Below are 15,688 nucleotides of genomic sequence, written 5' to 3' on the forward strand. Positions count from 1 at the left end.
CAAAACGCTGTGCTTTCTTTTGCTGTGGGTCTATCCTATTACTTAATCTAAAATTGCTAGTTTTTCAATTATGGGCTGGAAGGTTTTTTCTTAATTGTATTGAATTGTTGTGGTGGTGATTTCCTATTCTTTGTGCTGAAGTTGTGTTAAAGGTACTCTCTGAAACTGTGTTCTTCTCTAATGAGTGAAGTAAGCCATTTCATTTGCGTTAACAGATAGAGTCTAGCAGGCACTGCAGGATCTGGTAGGAAAATGTGGGAGAGAGGTTCTGGAAGCCAAATTTAGGCTCTTAGGTAGAAAGCTCAAATCCAGATCCTCTAGGATAGCATTCTCTGAAATGCTACCTGTTCCACGCGCAGGGCCCAAGAGACAGGCATAGCTCCGGAGTCTCAATGCATGGATGAGATGATGGTGCAAGGAGGAGGGTTTTAGTTTTGTTAGGAACTGGGCAACATTCTGGGGAAGGGTGAGCCTATTCCCAAAGGATGGGCTCCACTTTAACCGGGATGGGTCCACGGCATTTAAAAAAGAAATTGAGCAGCTTTTAAACTAGAAAAGAGGGGAAGGCCGACAGTCGCACAACAGCGTATGGTTCGGAATGAGGTACCTTGTAAAGATATTGCCAAAACAGGGAGGATGGGGGTTCCTGATGGTGAGGTTGCAAAGGCGACCTTAATAGATTCATCTATAAACAGAAATAATAAAAATCAGGCAGAAGATAGTAAATTAATACTGTCAACTAATCAACATAATGTGATTAGGAATAACTTGAAGTGTCTTTATGCAAATGCTAGGAGCCTAAGACATAAGATGGGAGAATTGGAATATATTGCACTAAATGAAAAAATAGATATAATAGGCACCTCCGAGACCTTGTGGAAGGAGGATAACCAGTGGGACACTGTCATACCATATCTAGATTTTCAGAAAGCGTTTGACAAAATCCCTCATAAAAGGCTCCAGAGAAAATTAGAGAGTCATGGGATCGGAGGTAGTGTATTGTTATGGATTAAAAACTGGTTGAAAGATAGGAAACGGAGAGTAGGGTTAAATGGTCACTATTCACAAAGGAGAAGGGTAGTTAGTGGGGTCCTTCAGGGATCTGTGCTGGGAACGTTGCTTTTTAACATTTTCATAAATGACCTGGAAGTGGGGGTAACTAGCGAGGTTATCAAATTTGCTGATGACACAAAGTTGTTTAAGGTCTTCAAATAGCGGAAAGATTGTGAAAAGTTGCAAGAAGATATTGCGAGACTAGGAGACTGGGCGTCCAAATGGTAGATGACGTTCAATGTGAGCAAGTGCAAAGTGATGCATGTAGGAAAGAGGAACCCAAACTATACCTACGTCATGCAAGGTTCAGCGTTAGGAGTCATGGAACGAGAAAGGGACCTGGGAGTCATCATTGATGATACGTTGAAAATGTCTGCTCAGTGTGCTGCTACGGCTAAGAAAGCAAATAGAATGTTAGATATTATTAGGAAAGGGATGGAAAACAAAAATGAGGATATTATAATGCCACTGTATCGGTCCATGGTGCGACCGCACCTAGAGTATTGTGTTCAATTCTGGTCGCCGCACCTCAAAAAAGATATAGTGGAATTAGAAAAGGTGCAGAAAAGGGCGACAAAGATGATTAAGGGGATGGGACAACTTCCCTATGAGGAAAGACTAAAGCAGCTGGGGCTCTTCAGCTTGGAGAAAAGGCGGCTGAGGGGTGATATGATAGAGGTATATAAAATAATGAGTGGAGTGTAAAAGATAGATGTAGAGCGTCTGTTTACGCTTTCCAAAAATACTAGGACAAGGGGGCATGTGATGAAGCTGGAGTGCAATAAGTTTAAAACAAATAAGAGTAATGTTTTCTTTACTCAGCGCGTAATTCGACTCTGGAATTCATTGCCGGAGAATGTGATTAAGGCAGTTAGCTTAGCAGAGTTTAAGAAAGGTTTGGACGGCTTCCTGAAGGAAAAGGCCATAGAATGTTATTAAATGGACATAGGGAAAAATCCACTATTCCTGGGAGAAGCAGTACAAAATGCTTTGCTCCGTGGATCTTGTCGGGTGATTGTGACCTGGATGGGCCACTGTCGGAGACAGATTGCTGGGCTAGATGGACCTTTGGTCTGTCCCAGTGTGGCAATGCTTATGTCTTATGTCTTATGCTTACATAGAATATGAGCCGAACAGAAAAAATAACCTTCTTTTCAATTTTTTTTACACTTAGAGTAGTACTTATTATGCAGCAAGATATTTCATTTTACCACAGAGAAATTTACTATGCAAGTCACTAACTTGAAGAAACTCAGTACTGTAGATGAGTAGCTTGTATTTCATCTTGCATTGGTACAGCCAGGAATGTTTGGCATTCTTGGCTGCAGCAACACAAAGCTAGTGGGCCCTAAGTTAATCATAGAATCAATTACCCCCCAACCCCACCCTGTCCAATCCCTCAACATTCCCAATCATAACCCCTCCCTTTCTATCACAGCTCCATACTCTTCTGACAGTCTCAACAGCAACTTCTGCAAAAGCCCTCATCCCCTCTATCTTCAGGCACCTGCTAGGGGTCCCTTATGGCTGGTACTTGGGCAGGAAATATCTCCAGTTGTTCCTGCCCCTTTGGTTTCTGGGTTCAAAATGGCATGGGATTAATATAAAGAAGATTTATCAAAGGAATGTAAAGGTGGACTGATTACAACACGAACAAGTGATTTTTTGATGGACTTGACTGTTCAGAGTTTGAATATTTAATTGTATTTTGTGGTATATGAGATGTGTGTGAATGTGAGTTCAGTGTGTGATGTTATTTTATGTAAATGAATAAATGAGGAAAAAAATTATTTTGTATAAAAAGTTTTGTAATAAAATTTGAAGTAGTCGTTTGAGATTATAGTCATGCTGTTTTGACTTACTAGAATATAATTTAACCCCTGTATTGGAATTGATACATATTCATTGTGGACATCTTGCAAAACTGACTGCCTGGGTATGTCCTGAAGACTGGATTGAGAATCTTTGCTCTAGATCGGGGTAAACAACCTTTCTATACAGAGAGCATTATGAATGTGAGTACCATCCCTAGCAGGGTGCACATAGAAAATTAACAAATGCACCATATAATTCACTAAGGTCAGTGGAAATTTGCCTAGGTGGAGGAGCGCTGAGATCCCAAGACAAATACAAAAAAATCAAAGTGGGAAATCACCAGCACAGCAATTCAATACAATTTAAAGAAAAACCTTCCAGCCCAAAATTGAAAAACTAGCAATTTTAGATTAAGTAGTAGGATAGACCCACAGCAAAAAAAAGAACAGCGTTTTTTTTTCTCTCTTAAAGTTTATTTTAGATAAGATATATACTCAACAGGCAAGAATTGGAACACAGGCAGACTCTGCTACCAATCCAAACCAGTCCTTCGGTGTGCCTTGCAAGATGGACGTCCTTTGGCAGTTCTGTGAGAAACATGTCCTCTTTACAGTATTTTACACTTATGAATGTTCTTTATATTTCCTGCACTTGGATGTCCACAACTACATGCACTGTACTTGCGGAACAACCAGGTACATCAGAGAAGTCCAACGTCTTTCTCGTTGAACCTCCAAAGGACGTTGATGTGACAGTACAGTGAATGTTTTAGGGACGTCCTTTTGCGGTTCTGGAAGATGGGCGTCCTTTCTACTATACTTTGGGCGTCCCTGATTTGGGAGTTTTGAACTGCGATAATGGAATGTCTAAGGACGTCCATACTATTTTTTGATTATACCTACCTGATTTTGGCCAACATCGCGAGGGCGTCCTAATTCATACTTGGACGACCTTTCGAAAATGCCCCTCGATGGGTTCCTAATTGTCTGCATTTTACAGCAGGTTTAGAGCAGATTACAAAAGAATTTTACAACAAAACATAAAAGGAAAAAAAAACAATAATAAAATCACTTCTGAGCAGTTAAACCAATAAACTCCTTTCAATGTGTTGATGTTTCCTCATCTGTTTCTGGATCACATGATCTATTTCCTATTCTTTGTGCTGAAGTTGGGTTAAAGGTGCTCTCTGGAACTGCATTCTTCTCTACCCAGTGAAGTAAGCCATTTCATTTGCATAACAGATAGAGACTAGCAGCTGCTTGCCTGCTAGAGGAGGAGGGGCGATTAGTGTACATCAGGGTAAGTGACTGAGCTTCACTTACCTTGAACCTGTGGGACTCCTAGAGCTGGTTTGGATTGGTAGCAGAGACTGCCTGTGTTCTAAATCTTTTCTTACTAAACTGGACTGAGGCTGCCAGAGTCCTAAAACGTTTCTTCTGTAACTGTTGAGTATATATCTTATCTAAAACAAACTTTAAGAAAAAAAAACGCTGTTCTTTCTTTTGCTGTGGGTCTATCCTATTACTTAATCTAAAATTGCTAGTTTTTTAATTTTGGGCTGGAAGGTTTTTCTTTCAATTGTACTGAATTGCTGTGCTGGTGATTTCTTTGTGCTGAAGTTGTGTTGAAGGTGCTCTCTGGAACTGTGTTCTTCTCTACCCAGTGAAGTAAGCCATTTCATTTGCATAACAGAGGCTAGCAGCTGCACTGGTGCCTGCTAGAGGAGAAGGGGGGATTAGTGTACATCCAGTTAGTAAGTGACCAAGCTTCACTTACCTTGAACCTGTGGGATTCTTAGAGTTGGTTTGGGTTGGTAGCAGAGTCTGCCTGTGTTATAAATCTTTTCTTACTAAACTGTTTGACAGGCTGAGGCTGCCAGAGTCCTAAAACTGTTCTTCTATAGCTGTTTGAGTATATATCTTTTCTAAAACAAACTTTAAGAGAAAAAAAAACAACAACGCTGTTCTTTCTTTTGCTGTGGGTCTATCCTATTACTTAATCTTAAATTGCTTGTTTTTCAATTATGGGCTGGAAGGTTTTTCTTTAAATTGTATTGAATTGCTGTGCTGGTGATTTCTTTGTGCTGAAGTTGTGTTAAAGGTGCTCTCTGGAACTGTGTTCTTCTCTACCCAGTGAAGTAAGCCATTTCATTTGCATAACAGATAGTCTAGCAGGCACTGCAGGATTTGGTTTGGTTTTCCCACCCACCCTTCTCTAGGACAATTTTACATTTATAGCCGGTGCTGTAATTAGCCTAATAAGCTAGGAGTGCTCTTACATTACTATACATTATCATTAATTACCATTTAAGCAGGTAACACAACAAGGATCATATAGAGGGGCATAATCGAACACGCAAATGCCTAACTCCATGGGCGTCTATGTCCAAAAACGGGTACATGAAGAGGCGGGACAGGCCGTATTTTCGAAAAAAATGGACGTTTTTGAGCTGGGTGTTTGTTTTTTTTTAGAGATAATGAAAACTAAAAATGCCCAGCTCAAAAACGTCCTAATCCGAGCCATTTGGTCATGGGAGGGGCCAGGATTCGTAGTACACTGGCCCCCCTGATATGCCAGGACACCAACTGGGTACCCTAGAGGTCAGTGCGGTGGACTTCAGAAAAAGCTCCCACATGCATAGCTCCCTTACTATGGGTGCAGAGCCCCCAACCCCCCCCCAAAACCCACTACCCACAAATGTACAACACTACTATAGCTCTTAGGGGTGAAGGAGGCACCTACATGTGGGTACAGTGGGGTTTGGAGGGCTCCCATTTACCAGCACAAGTGTTACAGGTGGGAGGGGGATGGGCCTGGGTCCGCCTGCATGAAGTGCACTGCGGTACCCACTAAAAGTGCTCCAGGGACCTGCATACACGCAGGCCTCTAGAACTTATTGCTGCTGTATAACATTGGCACACCAGTTGACACCTGAAGACTAATCTCTCCGAAAACGTCCTTTATTGGAATAAGCATGCTTATTTACAGTTAACTGCAGATCAGAGGTTGTGCCCCACTGGCAAAGAGTTTCCCTGGTACTGAGATTAGCAGTAGGTCAGAGCTGGCAGAATGCTGTACAATGCCCTCTTTCAGCCACATTCAAGGTAAGAACTAAGTTCTGTAACATGGCTAACACTTGAAAGGGATCTAAAACTGGCTTACAAAAATGGCCACTACCTCATGGACTACCGGAAACAAAACTGGACACCCTCTGACCCAGTTATCAGGGGGAAAAGCACCATGGGAGTACAGCCTACCAACATTGTGAGCATTTGCCACAAGCTAGTGGAATTACGGAGCCCAATACCCTACACCCACCACAATGCATTGCTGATGTAACTGTGCAGTGTGCGTAACAGAAAAGGTGTCACACTCACCCGAGAGCCACATCAGAACCAGGGAAAGGCTGTCAGAGGATAGAACACATTCTGCTGTCATGGAGGTGGGTACGACATTTGAGGCTGGCATAGAGGCTGGAAAAAAAGTTTTTAAAGTGGGTTTTTTTTGGTGGGAGGGTTTAATGACCACTGGGGGAGTCAGGGGAGGTCATCCCCGATTCCCTCCAGTGGTCATCTGGGCAGTTGGGGCACTTTTTTGGGACTTGTTCGTGAAAAGAAAGGGTCCAAAAAAGGTGACCCAAAATTGCGGTAAAAACGCCTTTTTTTTTTTCGATTATCAGCTATAGACGCCCATCTCTCCTCGGCTGATACCCACGCCCCAGTCCCGCCTTTACCACGCCTCCGACACGCCCCTGTCAACTTTACCCGTTTCCGCGATGGATTGCAGTTGGAAACGCCCAAAATCGGCTTTCGATTATACCGATTTGGGCGCCCACGAGAAAAAGACACCCATCTCCCGATTTGGGTCGCAATATAGGCGTTTTTCTCTTTCGATTATAAGCAGGTATAATATCCTATATAAACTACAGAACACTTATATCTTACTAACATTCTTAATACTATAGCTACTTGTATAAGATTGAAAACTTTAAAACACTAAGATGGAGTCAGCAGTTCAGCAGCGGGAGGGATGCTACCCAGTCTTTTACATTGAGTGCCATATGTATGATTATCTCTCAGTTGGTGAGAGGGCATATGTGTGTGCCCGATGCAAAGAGCTCCTAGACCTCAGAGAGCGTGTTCGTTCTCTAGAGGCTAGAGTAGCAGACTTGGTAGAGATGAGGGAGATAGAAAAATTCATAGATGAGACCTACAGGGATGTTGAAGAGAGGTCCTACCTCCACTCAGGTGGCCTCTGTACTACCTTGGAGGAGGGAGGACCGCCAGAAGGTGATGAAGGAAGTTCTCCTGTACCCAGGACCTGACCTCCAGGGGATGTACTATCCTCTTGCACCAAGGATGTGTCTCCCGGTGCTGCACGGGAGGGAAAGGATAGGACAGCTGTTGTAATAGGTGATTCAATCATTAGGCACATAGATAGCTGGGTGGCTGGTTGGCGGGAGGATCGCCTGGTGACTTCTCTGCCTGGTGCAAAGGTGTCGGACCTCACGCGTCACCTAGATGGATTTTAGATAGTGCTGGGGAGGAGCCAGCATCGGCATTTAAAAAAGAAATTGAGCAGGTTTAAAACTAGAAACAAGGGGAAGGCCGACAATCGCACAACAGCGTATGGTTCGGAATGAGGTATCTTGTAAAATATTGCCCAAACAGGGAGGATGGGGTTCCTGATGGTGAGGTTGCAAAGGCGACTGTAATAGATTCGTCTGTAAACAGAAATAATAAAAATCAGGCAGAAGATAGTATATTAATACTGTCAAGTAATCAACATAATGTGACTAGGAATAACTTGAACTGCCTTTATGCAAATGCTAGGAGCATAAGACATAATATGGAAGAATTGGAATATATTGCACTAAATGAAAAATAGATATAATAGGCATCTCCAAGACCTGGTGGAAGGAAAATAACCAGTGGGACACTGTCATACCGGGATACAAATTGTATCGCAGTGATAGGGTGGACCGGATTGGGGGAGGAGTAGCATTGTATAGTAACGAGGGCATTGAATCAAATAGACTGAAAATTTTACAGGAAACAAACAACGTTTTGGAATCATTATGGATAGAAATTCCATGTATCAAGGGAAAAAGGACGGTGGTAGGAGTGTACTACCATCCGCCCAACCAGGATGAGCAGATGGACACAGTCATGTTAAAGGAAATTAGGGACGCTAATAAAATGGACAACACAATAATAATGGGTGATTTCAATTACTCCAATATAGACTGGGTTAATGTAGCATCGGGGCACGCCAAGGAGGTAAAATTCATTGATGAAATCAAGGACTGCTTCATGGAGCAGCTGGTACAGGAACCGACGAGAGAAGGAAAAATTGTAGATCTAGTCATTTGTGGAGCACATGATCTGGTACAGGATGTAATGGTACGGGGGCCGCTTGATAACACTGATCATAATATGATCAGCTTTGAAATCTGCTTTCAAAAAAGTAGACAATAGAAGTCAAATATGTTGGTGTATAACTTCAAAAAATGGAGCTATGTTAAAGTGAGAAGAATGGTAAAAAAAAAGAACTTAGAAGAGCGAAGGATTGGGTAAAAAACCTACAACAGGCGTGGATGCTGTTCAAAAACACCGTCCTGGAGGCCCAGGCCAAATATATTCCATGTATCAGTAAAGGAGGGTAGAAGACCAAACGACAACCGGCGTGGTTAAAAAGAGAGGTGAATGAGGCTATTGGAACAAAAAGAGAATCCTTTTAGAAAATGGAAGAAAGAACCGACTGAAGATAATTAAAAGTGGCATAAGGAATGTCAAAACAGATGCAAAGCGCTGATAAGAAAGGCTAAGAAGGACTTTGAAAGGAAGATAGCAGTAGAGGCAAAAACACATAGTAAAAGTTTTTTCAGGTATATAAAAAGCAGAAATCCGGCAAAAGACTCAGTTGGGCCACTGGATGACAGGGGAGTAAAAGGGAAGATAAAAAGAAATAGCGGAAAGATTTATTTATTTATTTATTTATTTATTAATGTATTTATACCCCACATTATCCCAACAACATGCAGGCTCAATGTGGCTTACAAAAACCGGAGAGAGAGAGATCTCCGGGTGATATCAGATACAAATTAGAATAGAAAAGTAAAAGCGCAAGAAAGAAAGGACACTTTACATAACATAATACAAAAGATTAGATCGAAACAGAATCCACGTATGCCTACTTGCAGAGGTTATAGTCCTACATTGTTCCTCTAGCAAATGTTTTTGTAAACAGATGCGTTTTTAGTGCCGAGGAAAATTTGGTTAGGATACCGGTGCCGGACAGGGTATTTGAGGCTGACGAGTTGGAGAAACTTAATAAAATCTCTGTAAACCTGGAGGATTTAATGGGGCAGTTCTGTAAACTAAAAAGTAGCAAATCTCCTGGGCCGGATGGCATTCATCCCAGGGTACTGATGGAACTAAAAAATGAACTTGCGGAGCTATTGTTGTTGATATGTAATTTATCTTTAAAATCGAGCATGGTACCGGAAGAATGGAGGGTCGCTAATGTAACACCAATTTTTTAAAAAAGTACCAGGGGAGATCCGGGGAATTATAGACCGGTGACGTCGGTGCCAGGCAAAATGGTACAGACTATCATTAAGAACAAAATAACAGAGCACATTCTAAAGCATGGACTGATGAGACAAAGTCAGCATGGATTTAGTGAAGGGAAGTCTTGCCTCACCAATCTACTGCATTTCTTTGAAGGGGTAAACAAACATGTAAACAAAGGTGAGCCGGTGGCTATTGTGTATCTGGATTTTCAGAAAGGGTTTGACAAAATCCCTCATGAAAGGCTCCAGAGGAAATTAGAGAGTCATGGGATCGGAGGTAGTGTATTGTTATGAATTAAAAACTGGTTGAAAGATAGGAAACAGAGAGTAGGGTTAAATGGTCACTATGCGCAATGGAGAAGGGTAGTTAGTGGGGTCCCTCAGGGATCTGTGCTGGGACCATTGCTTTTTAACATTTTCATAAATGACCTGGAGGTGGGGGTAACTAGCGAGATTATCAGATTTGCTGATGACTCAAAGTTGTTTAAGGTCGTCAAATCACGGGAAGATTGTGAAAAGGTGCAAGAAGATATTGCGAGACTAGGAGACTGGGCGTCTAAATGGCAGATGACGTTCAATGTGAGCAAGTGCAAAGTGATGCATGTAGGAAAGAGGAACCCAAACTATACCTAAGGCATGCAAGGTTAAGCGTTAGGAGTCATGGAACGAGAAAGGGACCTGGGAGTCATCATTGATGATATATTGAAATCTTCTGCTCAGTGTGCTGCCTCGGCTAAGAAAGCAAATAGAATGTTAGGTATTATTAGCAAAGGGATGGAAAACAAAAATTAGGATATTATAATGCCACTGTATCGATCCATGGTGCGACCACATCTAGAGTATTGTGTTCAATTCTGGTCACCACACCTCAAAAAAAGATATAGTGGAATTAGAAAAGGTGCAGAGAAGAGCGACTAAGATAATTAAGGGGATGGCACGACTTTCCTATGAGGAAAGGCTAAAGCGGCTGGGGCTCTTCAGCTTGGAGAAAAGGGGTGATATGATAGAGGTATATAAAATAATGAGTGGAGTGGAAAAGATAGATATTGAGCGTCTGTTTACGTTTTCCAAAAATACTAGGACAAGGGGGTCATACGATGAAGCTGGAGTGCAGTAAGTTTAAAACACATAAGATAAATTGTTTCTTTACTCAGCACGTAATTCGACTCTGGAATTCATTGCCAGAGAATGTGGTTAAGGCGGCTAGCTTAGCAGAGTGGATCTTGTGGATCTTGTCGTGTGATTGTGACCTGATTGGGCCACTGTCTGAGACAGGGTGCTGGGCTAGATGGACCTTTGGTCTGTCCCAGTGTGGCGATGCTTATGTCTTATGTACTAGAAAGGAAAAACATTCTCACTTCCCAACAATACTGCACACAAACGGTATTCTCTGTCCTCATGTCCACCTCAATGACATCACCTATACCAATGTCATGTCCCCCCTCCCCCCATCATCAGTGTTGTGTGTCTCTACAATTTGGCTGCCAAATGATTTTATGTTGAGAAGGCAAGACGGGCCACCCCCTGACTCCTGGTGTACAAACTTATATCTTGCAGAAAATTTGGCATTCGGAGGGACCTCCGAACCAAGAGAGAGCCCTTACAGATCAGAGCAGTGAGACAGCGCCTCATGGCTCGACGTAAGTGTTATAAATAGGGCACCTGTACTCATTTGTAAATGTATTTAATAATGCAAATGTCCTGTACAATATCAGTTTCCATGTGGCTAATAGGCAACTAGTAAGTCATAACACCTCTGTCCCAGATCAAGGCCTGAGGTTGCAGCTACCCTCCCATGAGTGTGGCTGTAACTTCCAGCTAACCTCCTCCCTCTGAGATGAATGAGATGACATGCCTCACTTCTGTATCCCCCTTTCTGGGGTGGATACTGTTTCATGGTATTCTTGCCTGATGTCCTGCTCTTAGTGGTTGTCATTATCAATTTTCTTATACAATTTTCAAGGGGTATTTGATATTGGATCCATCAGATAACCATGTCACCACCATTCAGGCTACAACTATGAGCCAGGCATTTTTTATGGTGGGCATGTATTTGTCATTGATCCATCATTTTTAATGTTCTGAAACCTTCATTCATTAACTTGACTCAATGTTATAATCAAAATTGCACTTAGCTTAGATAAGATATCACTATATTTTTTCTTTTTCTTTTTCTATTTTTTCTTTTAAAACAATAATCATTTCGGAGACATCTGATCCGACATGAAATCATGTTTCGCACTAAATGCTATATCAAGGTACGTCTCAAGGTAACTGTTTGATCAACTCTTGACTTTATCAGATGCTGCTTGTGTTCATTGCTACTTCCATCTCCTCATCTGCCTCAGGGAGAATAGGAATTGAGTTCTCACATTCCATGAGCTCTTCACTTGCTTCCTCTATCAAAGGGAACTCCTCTACTTCCATGGGCTTGGGGTGGGGAGCAGAGGGAAGGAGCAAGAGATGGATGGGACTGGGAGGGGTGGGGAGCATAGGGAAGGAGCAAGAGATGGATGGGACTGGGAGGGTGGGGAGCAGAGGGAAGCCTACTGGAAAGAAGACACTGCATAAAACAGAAGACACTGGGACCAAAGCGAATAGAAAAACTAAATGATCAGACAACAAAGGTAGGTAAAAGTATTTTATTCATAATTTATTAATTGAAATGTGTCAGCTTTTTGAAATGTGCATCTGTGATATTTTGCCTGTAAATTTCAATTCCTTCCTCCATATTAGCATATTCATTTGCATATGTATATATGCAAATGATATGCTAATATGCTCCGCCCATTCTTTGCCCCCCCCCCAAATGAAACAGTCAAACTACGCCTATGGGACACAGAGATGGGAGATGGATGGTGGACATGGAGAGAGAAGACATGACAGCTGTTGAGATTACGGTGAGTTTTATGGGGAAATGTCCTAACTCTGCTCTGCACCCATTGGGGGAAAGTCAGGGGGTTCTGTGGATGCAGAATTAATTTGCAGAATGTAATACTAGAATACTTTCTGGGATCATTTCTACAGCGTGTAACTGGAGTGATATGCTGAAAAGTGTTTGGTCTTGCTATACAGGCTAAGTATACTTCCCCCTAGCCCTCAATGTGGCCTGTAGTCACTGAAGCCTGCACTGCTACCCTCATTGAAGTTATTGGGAGTGGGGTAGAGGTGGAGCATTGGGTGGGGCATCAGATGGCAAGATTTAAATTTCAAAAAGTTGGCAACCCTGGTGCCCACCCATCTGACCTGTTTGCCTACCCAAAAATTGCCTTCTGGCTACGCCACTGAAGGTTTCAGAACATTAAAATTTATGGATCAATGATGAATACATGGCCACCATAAAAAAGTGCTTGGCTCATAGTTATAGCCTGAATGGTGGTGACATGGTTATCTGATGGATCCAATATCAAATACCCTTTGAAGATTGTATAAGAAAATTGATAAGGTAGTTTTGGAGTTGGGTAGTAAGAAAGAACTGTGCATGAGGAACCCCCTCCATTAAATATAATATTGATACTGTTTGAATTGCTTAGTGGATGTCATAGCATGATTTGAAAGTAATGTAAAGAAATAGTGCTTCTACCCCCTCAAAAAAAAATGGTAATCCTACCATAGTCACAACTCAAAATGCAAACATGCTGCTGAGGAATGAGTGTTCCCTGCCAACACATCTTATAGTGTATTCCTTTTTCAGACCAGCTTTCAGGGGTCCCTGTCGTGTCATCTCATGCATCTCTCACCCCATGTGTCTAGCCCAGGGCTCATCACTGACCCCACCTTTCCCCATTCCTGCCTCATGCCAGCCAGCCAGATCCTGCACTATACAAGCCATGTTGAATGTACTGATGTCAAGGTCAATCCTTTTACATACACAGGGCGCCAGCAGCAGGAGGAGGAGGAGGCAGGACTGTCTGCAGCAGTGGTCGAGCAGGAGGACCGCAGGCATGATATGTCTTCCCTCGAGGAGGAGGGCCCAACACCTCCAGCCCTCTCCACACCATCCCCAGCACCAGCCCCATCATCAGACCCAGTACTGCACCTCCTACATCAACTGTTGAACATGCAAAAATGTTTGCTGCAGGAGGTGTCAATGATGAGGCAGATGTCGGCAATGCAACAGGCTAACGAGCAGCACATCAGGGCGCGAGGCTGCTCCTGGTTCTTCTCCAGGTGCTGCTCCTGGTGCTGCTGCTCCTGCTGCTGCTGCTTGTTTCCCTGCTGCAAAAGGCCATGCAGGGAGGAGGACAAGGGCTCCCTTGAGAAACTTTGTTAAAAAAAGAAAAAAAATAAATTGTGCATAATTCTAATTTTTGTTTGGCTAAATATGTTTCATATTTTTGATATAACAGGGTATGTGTCTCTACTTTGTGCACTACAAATTATCAAATGCTGGGGTTGATTTGAGAGGAGGCAGCAATCTGAGTTGCATGACAGGTCAACTGTGACAGAGAAAATTTGGTACATATGTGTGATAAGTGTGGCCATACAGAAGGCCACCTGTTCCTTCCAAACTGCATGGCTGTATGGTAAGGGGGGAGGCTGGGTTGGCATTTCTGTTGAGGAACAGAAATGCCCTTCCAGCCTCTCTCTCCCTTACCATAGAGCCCCACAGCACAGAGTTGTGTAAATAATAGGTATGTTGTCTAGCACTAGTGATCTGCCAAGTAGAAACTTGGAGATAACCATACGTAGCGCATAGACGATGTTTGCTCTCTGGTCACCAGACACCCTTACCCACAACCAAACCACATTGGTGAGGGCCAGGAAGGAGCTAGAAACAGCTGGGTCATCTTTGCACATTGAATGCATCAGCAAAGGTATATAGTGCTGAGGAGAAAAGGGAAAACAACGGTAAAAGCATTAGATGGATGTTTACTTCATCACAATTACAATATAATACATCAGGTACAGAAGGGCACAGGCTAGGGGAATTATATAGGCACCGGGCTGTAGCCACCTGCAGGTAATTTAGAATAGGAGCTGTAATCAGAACCCCTCTCCCTCACCATGACTTAAGGGCTTATGGCCAAGGTAGGCACACACTTGTGGCCACCTTGAAAATAGTTTGCAGAATAGAATTTAGAAATGTTGTTGTTCCATAATTATGGAGGATTGTAGGACTGTGTTGAATAATGTGTAAAAGACATTCTCCGAGGACAAGCAGGCTGCTTGTTCTCACTGATGGGTGACGTCCTCGGCAGCCCCTCCAATCGGAATCTTCCTAGCAAAGTCCTTTGCTAGCTCTCGCGCGCACCGCGCATGCGCGGCCGTCTTCCCGCCCGAAACCGGCTCGAGCCGGCCAGTCTTCTTTCGTCCGCACTCGGTACGGCTGTGTTTTTGTCGTGTCGAGCCCCGGAGAGTCGACCTCGCGCGTCCGTTTTCTAAATTGACGTGTTTTTCTTCGGAAAAGTTCTCTTTTCGTTCGGAAAGTGCTCCGGAAACCCCCTTGGGTTTCGTTTGCCCCTTCCCGTATTTCCAGTTTTGCCCCGGTAAGTTTTCTTTCGTCGTCGGGGTAGGCCTCTTTCGGCCTCGGTCGAGATTTTTTTCTCCCTTAAAGTTTGGTGCTCCAAATTCGTCATTTCGGATTTTGACTTCGCCGGCGTGATTTTTCCGCCCATGACATCGAAGCCTTCCAGCGGCTTCAAGAAGTGCACCCAGTGCGCCCGGGTAATCTCGCTCACTGATAGGCACTCTTCGTGTCTTCAGTGTCTGGGGGCCGAGCACCGTCCCCAGAACTGTAGTCTGTGTTCCCTCTTACAAAGGCGGACTCAAGTGGCGAGATTAGCCCAGTGGAACGTTTTGTTCTCGGGCTCTTCGTCGGCATCGGCACCGGGGTCATCGTGTGCATCGACGTCATCAGCGTCCAGACCTTCATCCTTGGCTGCCAGTGCATCGAGTGCATCGAGGCATCGGCCCTCTGCATCGGCGCCGAGACATCGGATAGCTGCATCGACGTCGGTGGTACCGGGACCTCGTCTCCTGATGTCGTCGGACGGTGGTGCATCGAGTGGAGTGCAGGTGAGGGCTGTCCATTCCCCTGCTGGTGGCGGTGAGCCCTCGGGTGGGTCTCCTCCTACCCTGAGGGCTCCTGCGGTACAGCCCCCCCGAGATCGACCCTCTTCGGTCTCGGCCCCGAGGAAGCGACGGGTGGATTCGACGTCCTCCTCGTCGGTGCCGGGGAGCTCCGGTGACATGCTTCGGAAGAAGTCGAAGAAGCATCGACACCGGTCCCCTCCCCGCGTCGGC

The 15,688-nt window shown here is 43.8% G+C and overlaps 1 long non-coding RNA gene across 1 annotated transcript; it reads left to right on the plus strand.

Moving 5' to 3' along the window:
* Positions 1–4,179: 4,179 nt before the first annotated feature.
* Positions 4,180–13,733, plus strand: LOC115465167. Its single transcript, XR_003941339.1, has 3 exons — positions 4,180–4,312; positions 11,000–11,082; positions 13,318–13,733. It is a non-coding gene; the product is annotated as an uncharacterized LOC115465167 (long non-coding RNA).
* The last annotated feature ends 1,955 nt before the right edge of the window (positions 13,734–15,688 follow it).

The sequence above is a fragment of the Microcaecilia unicolor genome, chromosome 3 (assembly GCF_901765095.1).
Source record: "Microcaecilia unicolor chromosome 3, aMicUni1.1, whole genome shotgun sequence".
NCBI lineage: Eukaryota > Metazoa > Chordata > Amphibia > Gymnophiona > Siphonopidae > Microcaecilia > Microcaecilia unicolor.